Genomic DNA, 6,800 nt, shown 5'->3' on the forward strand with positions numbered 1-6,800 from the left:
GTGCTCAGGCACCATTGGTGCTTAGCACAAAGACAGCCTTTTTGATCCACCTTGGGCAACGTTACAAGTTGCAATAGTGGTGTTTAATTGTTTTGACATCCAAAAGAAATGAATTGTGTGATATTTCAAGAACTCAGTGGAAATGGGAACTTCAAAATTATTTCCTGAACCTGAAATCAAAATAATTGTTCGCTTCCCATGTACACTTACTATAACACATCGAAATTTTGGACAGTGACACAATTATTGCATATAACTGTAGTACCTCCTACTCCATATCTGATGAATGACTGCAGCTACCACTTGAAGTGAGGCCTTTAACTCCTGAGCTGTTGTAAACTGTGCCTGTGAAATCTGAGACTACCAAAAAGTAGTGCTTTAAAGAAAGTGCATGATGTTCTGATAGTCATCAGATCCCTTTCAGCAACTGTTCCACTTTGCATTCTTCCTACGGAAAATACGTATTTATAAAAAGAGAGTGAAAAAGATCAACATAAACAAATGCACCTAATCCCCAATGAAAGAACTGCCCAAAATAAAAATCTATCAATAAAAGTAAAGAAAAAATAGAGTTGCCGGGTTGATGCCTGTCGTGGTTGAGACGGACAAACGACATGGACCAAGTTCTTCCAGGATGAAAGTAGTAGATGCCATTTATTGTCACAAGTGCATTTTTATACAGTTTTACCAATTAATGTGTCTCTTCACTGTTGGTTACAAGTTACAGCAGTAACATCTCATTGGCTATTTTTGCTATCATCAATGTTACTCTTCTACTCCCTTCTCTCTCATGGGTACATCCTTAACATCTCTGGATACTCCTTTACTCCCATCTTCCTCACGGGTAGGCCTTCATATCTTCAGGGCTAATTTCTGTTCCCATGCCCTCCGTCAGGGAATCCACGGACCCACTGTAGTCCCCCACAATTCCCCCTTTTGTTTTTTGTGCTAAAAAAATTGCCTTCATTGTCCGCTGCAGGGCCTTTTGCAGCAGAGAAATCATGCATGGCAACGTTAGTAACACAACCACAACAATCATCAAAACAATCAGTCCTGTTTTCGCTACTGATAACAACCATCCTAAAAACCCTCAACCACTAAGCAATTCATTTAACAAATCAGATCAAAATCTTCACACCCATGTCCTTGAGCTAATAACAAAAAGTCTATCGCGGCTCTACTCTGCCGTGTGGCATGTCTTACAGAATCTACATCTAACAGAAGTCCACTTAAAGCTTTAGAAGTTCTGTTAGTTTGCTTAACTAGCCAGCATCCTAATTTTTCTAAAATATTTAAAGCTTTTAGCTGTGCCAACACCAGATGCAAGAGATCCTAAAACCCTTAACCTTGATCCCCAAAAATCTACACTATCATCACATTTTGACTTATATGCATGCAAAAAACATTTTTCCCGTGTTGCTTTTCTGTGATCTACTATCATGGATACATTGGGCATTAAGAGAGTTAATAGTCCCAAACTACATGGTCCTCCAACAGCATTAGAAGGAATTCTTGGCCAGGCTCTGTCTCCACAGATCGAGAATACATCATACAGGAGGTTTTGGGGTCGCTCTCCCACATTATCAATGACACCCCTTGGATTCTTCTGCGAGGCATTACACCACTGAGTTTCATTTCTATAGCCACCAAGGGTAGCATTAATATTTTGCAGTTTATCCATTTATGTTCTCGTATATTGTTCTGACACTTTTCACAAACCAGGTTGATACAAGTATCCATGGACATAGATGCCAGCAATTCCAGTTCCTGTGGTTCGATGTCTGCTTCCAGGAGGCAATTAATCCAAAGTGCCATGTTAGTATTAAGACAGTTCGTTGCAATGCCTCTGCATCAACCACTATTTGAAACAGTCGTGTGATGCTGCAGTAGTCATCAAGGAAGACACCAACCAAGCATGTGTGGAACGTTTTTTCCAGAGACATCGTAGTTAGGCATATAGATGGTCAGTCATGTTGGCTAAAGTAATCCACATGTTAGTCTTTGTCTGTGCAGGCATCCAAAACACAGCAGCTGCAACAATCATTGTCAGGAAGATAACACAGGTTTCACGTTTCGTGCCAGCAACCATTGAGGCCCTTGATCTGTAAAGACACAAGCATAACCTCTCCCCCAGGTTATCAATTGATGTGGCCTTTTCCATTGAAAATTAACTAGTGATTTGGCCATAACTAATGTAGGTTCTTTCTGATTTAGCATGTTTTTGGGTCACACTTGCAAAGTGTTTCATCACAGGGCAAATTTAGGCTGCACCACTTAGATATAAGGGATTCATCACATACAATGCTTTTGACAATTGGTTTTGTGGTGTTTTCCCTATTTCTCCCCCCTTTTTGTTTAAAAACAAAACAAAACAAAAACACAGTTCAGAATCAAATATGTGCGTTGGACCTTGACTACGTACTCAGAATCACAATTCAAATTTAGAGGTTCCTCCTTAAAAGCTCTAAGTAATGTAAAGCTGAGCCAAGTTCTGCTAATTGGGTTGAACCTTCAATAATTTTTACAGAATGATACCAATTGTTATCTTCACGCCAAACCACTACAGCTTTATGAGACTTCCCAGAACCATCAACAAAAACCGTGCAAGTATGTAGGATCAGACCAGATACAAGTATGGCCTAGGACCTGATGTTAAAGACTTGCAGGTTCTGCAGCAATTTACATTTTACATTTATTCATGCCAAAAACTGTGCTGTTAAGAAAACCAGCTAGTACAATTTACAAAGACATGAATTACAAATAAAAAAATCAGAATTAAATTTCACAAATGGTACATATATGACAAAAGGATCATGGCCTATTAAGACTTAAATTAATTCCCTGCATTTTCTGGATCAGAGTGACAATTGGTATATAACAGCCGGTATATCAGTTTGCTAGCAATCTCATCATACTGTCCCACAATAGCCACAGGTTGTTTCTATGTTGTAGCTATAAATAGACAAATCTGCAAGTCCAATCGAATGCAGTCAGCCTGTAAGGTTTTCATAAATTTATTCCTCAAAGTTTCCAACTCCATTTTGGCTGTCATATTTATTGGATTTTTTTTTTTTTTTTTTTTCTCAGATCAAAGTCCTGTTTCATATCCATTAGTGTAGTATTTGCTTTATAGAAACATTGGCTGTTAATACTAGTGGAAATACAACAGCATTCGAAATTTCCTTGGAGATTTCTCACTTGCAGCAAGCAGATCTGCACCATCCCAGCAGCTTCTTGCAGGACATGCAACTAAACAGAATTCTCAGAAAATGTTACGTGAGCTTACAATTTACTTAACAAATCTTAACCTAAGAGAGGTATAGGACTTTCTGGCAACTACAAGAATTCATGTATTAAAACTTTGTTCCAGATTTGGCATTCTATTGGTCTCAAAAAACGGCCTTTCTTTCATTCTCTCCCATGACCTCAAAAACTAGCATGGTGAATTTACTAAGAAGTCCCTTACAACTAGTTACCACAGAATAAGTCTATTAACAAATTTTTGGTTTAACTTTCCAGTTTCATTAGAACTACGGGTCTGCTAAGGATGCCTTTAAACTTCACCCTCGGACTGCTCCATTCAGTATTACATCACTGCAGTGGGGGGGGAGAGAAAACCCCCCTTTCACCACTTTAAAAACGGGCAGCCAGGTTTTTCCTTTTTTTTTTTTTTTTTTTTCCTTCCTGCTGCAGTTTAGATATAACCAAGGCCACGCAGCTGGTATAATCACTGGTATGAAGTGGGAGGCTCTGGTAAACTCCTCAGTTACAATGAGCTGCACACAGGCCTGGGATATTTTGCTCTCTTGTTTACCCATTTCCTTCCAACCATAATACACTCCATATGCAATTCCAAGTAGCTCAGCAATTAGTTACATTCACAGTATCACAGTATCACAGTATGTTTGGGATTGGAAGGGACCTCAAAAGATCGCCTAGTCCAATCCCCCTGCTGCAGCAGGAACGCCTAGATGTCAAAAAACAGTATAAACCAGTATAATAAACATAAATCCATTATTCTATTTTCCTAGATCCAAATCAGTTAATATTCTAGCAACTTTTAAATACAACCTCTTCCAAATTCACATCTGTCATAGCATTTTAACAATTTAAATGCTTTTCTAACAATATAAGTGATTACTCTAATGTTTAAGGATGCATCCTAAGGGGGAGCAAGGTGGAATTTTAGCAGTGGAACTGGTTCCCATTTTGTAACTATCTCCCCAAACAAGATTCTTTTGGTACCAAATATGAATATGCAAACTAAAATACTGAGCTCAGATGTGAAAACCAAATACCAAGTTCAATTATGCAGATGGATCACACTATAGGTTCGGATATCAATTGAGGAACATTATTAAGGGGCAGCAACTAATACAGCAGGCGGTCCACAGAGTGCATGCACATGGCTTCACCCAAAACAATGCTGGAGCCGTCCCTGAGTCCCGGAGAAGTACACACTTGCCTAAACACGGTGTAGGATTATTTTAAAAGAGATACACGTACTCGTAGTGAGTACGGAAAGTGTACACTCACGATTGTGCTAGGGTAAATTTATAATACACTTGCAGTCCTGCAAGGGTTAATTTACTTACACATGCAAATGTGCACGGAATATTACACGTGCTTACGTGGAAGCACAGGAGGAAAATACACTCGCGATTGTGCGAGGAAATAATTTAGAAACGTGCTCATATTGAGCACGGAAGGTTACGCGTGCAAATGTGCACGGAAAGTACATGTGCTCGTGTAATAAATTTTGACTCGAAATTAACTTGAATAACAGAAATTTATTCCCGATGGATTTCAACGCAATAAGCAAAAACAGCACTGGGCAGCCATGAGATTCACTTCTCCAATGGCGTGCGCGGGAAAAACTTCTTCCGGCCTTTTTATAGGGTCCCGGGTTCGTTGCTCAGAGTGCCACTTCACTCGTTCTTTCTGCGAATGTGTCCTCTGTTGTCAGGCAGTTAATCTCCTATCTTCTCACCTACCCCTGCCCCCCTCCCACCTTTAGAGGATCAAACATTTAAGGCAATTGCATAACAAAGGGCAGGGGCTTCCCATATTGCACAATAACCCCTGAATGTTTCCTTTTAAGAAGCTTTAATGAACAAACATCTCTAACTCTTAGAATTGTTTACTACACTTGTATTAAGCACGGAAAGTACGTGTGCAAATGTGCACGGAAAGTTACACATGCTTATGTGGAAGCACGGAAGGAAAATACACCCGCGATTATGCGAGGATTAATTTTACACGTGCTCATATTGAGCACGAAAAGTTACACGTGCATATGTGCATGAAAAGTATAAACATACCCGCAATCCTGTGAGAAGTTTTACTCACACCCGCGGCGGCAAGACAAGCAGAGTCTCCATCCCGGGGAGGAGGGATCTCGGCGGCAGCATCTTGCTCGTGCTCCGAGAGACCCATGACAATGGGCGGAGTCTCGACGAGAATCCCATTTTTATATTGGCTGATCAGATCTGACTGTAGGCATTCCAGAAGCTTCTCTGTACCCCCACACTGGCTGTGGGTGCCCCTGAAGCCTGCAAACATCCCCCACACTGGCCACAGGTGCCCAGCGGCTCAGTGGCGCCTCAGCACTCCCTTCTCCTAATGGCCCTGGCCAGGGTGCTCTGGGGCCAAACAAAAGAAGCTGTTAGCCTCAAGTAGCAGAGAGAGAGAGAGAGAGATGTGCCTACTCCTTCCATACTGAAGGAGGAAGGGGGAGAGAGGGGGGTTTGCATCCTGCCACAATCTCCTTGCAATTTTTTGCAGTTTACATGCGGAACAACACCTTTCCAGATTATCTTTTCCTTTCCCTTTCCAAAGCCAAATTGATATCACGTTCTTTTTGCCATTCGGAATGCCTCCACAAACAGAAAAACATCTCTGCATACATGACCTCATCCCGTTTCCCTTCTCGCTTTAAAAACAACATCAATTGTATTTACAAGTTAATTTAAGGGGAAGGGTAGCCAAAATACCAGAAATTCATATCTTAAGTAGATTGATAAGGGGAAGGGTATTGTATGTAAACCGAGGCAGGCATCAGGGTAGTCTGTAAACCCTGAAGTACCCAACCAATGGGGAACAGGGGAGGGAAATTGCAGCTGGGATTTTGTGGGGATATAAGCAGGGACTTTTTGCCCTTTTAGGTGTGCCTACATTTAGGCAGAACATCCGGTGTTGCAATATCATTATTAAAAAAATTGCTTTGCTGAGAGATCCTGCCTGAGCCTATTATATTTGCAAAATAATTGTTTCCTACACAATGTTTTAAAACACACCCTAATACTGATTTCTTAAGAACACCACTAGGAAAAGACATTCCCAATCCCATCTTGTAAGTAAAAACCATAAGGAGGGGGGAGAAAAGGGGGAGAATGGGAGGGGGGGAAGGGGGAAGCACAGAGTGGAGAGAAGATTTACAGCGTACTTATACAAACACCACCACAAAGAAACAATTGTAGCAACAACCAATAAAATAATTAACACATACTGGTGTACTCATAAACACTCAAACTAAAACAAGGGCTTGAACAGAGTTTCTTTCTCTTTTCTTTTCTCCAGCCTTCTTTCAAACCTTATTTTTAGGGGTCACCACCCCCAAATCTTTTACCTTTTAGGGGCCTCTAACCCCTGGGCTTCTAACCCCAAGTCTTTTAATCAGGATTTTTCAGCCCAACCCTGTGAGGTTTATGCGCTTTCAACTAACAGGCAGGCAAGCCCTCGTTGGGAGGTTGGGAGGCTTTTGACACGACTCATGAGTGGGCAACCCAAACCAGAAAAAA

This window comes from Columba livia, chromosome W (genome assembly GCF_036013475.1).
Source record: "Columba livia isolate bColLiv1 breed racing homer chromosome W, bColLiv1.pat.W.v2, whole genome shotgun sequence".
NCBI classification, from domain to species: Eukaryota; Metazoa; Chordata; class Aves; order Columbiformes; family Columbidae; genus Columba; species Columba livia.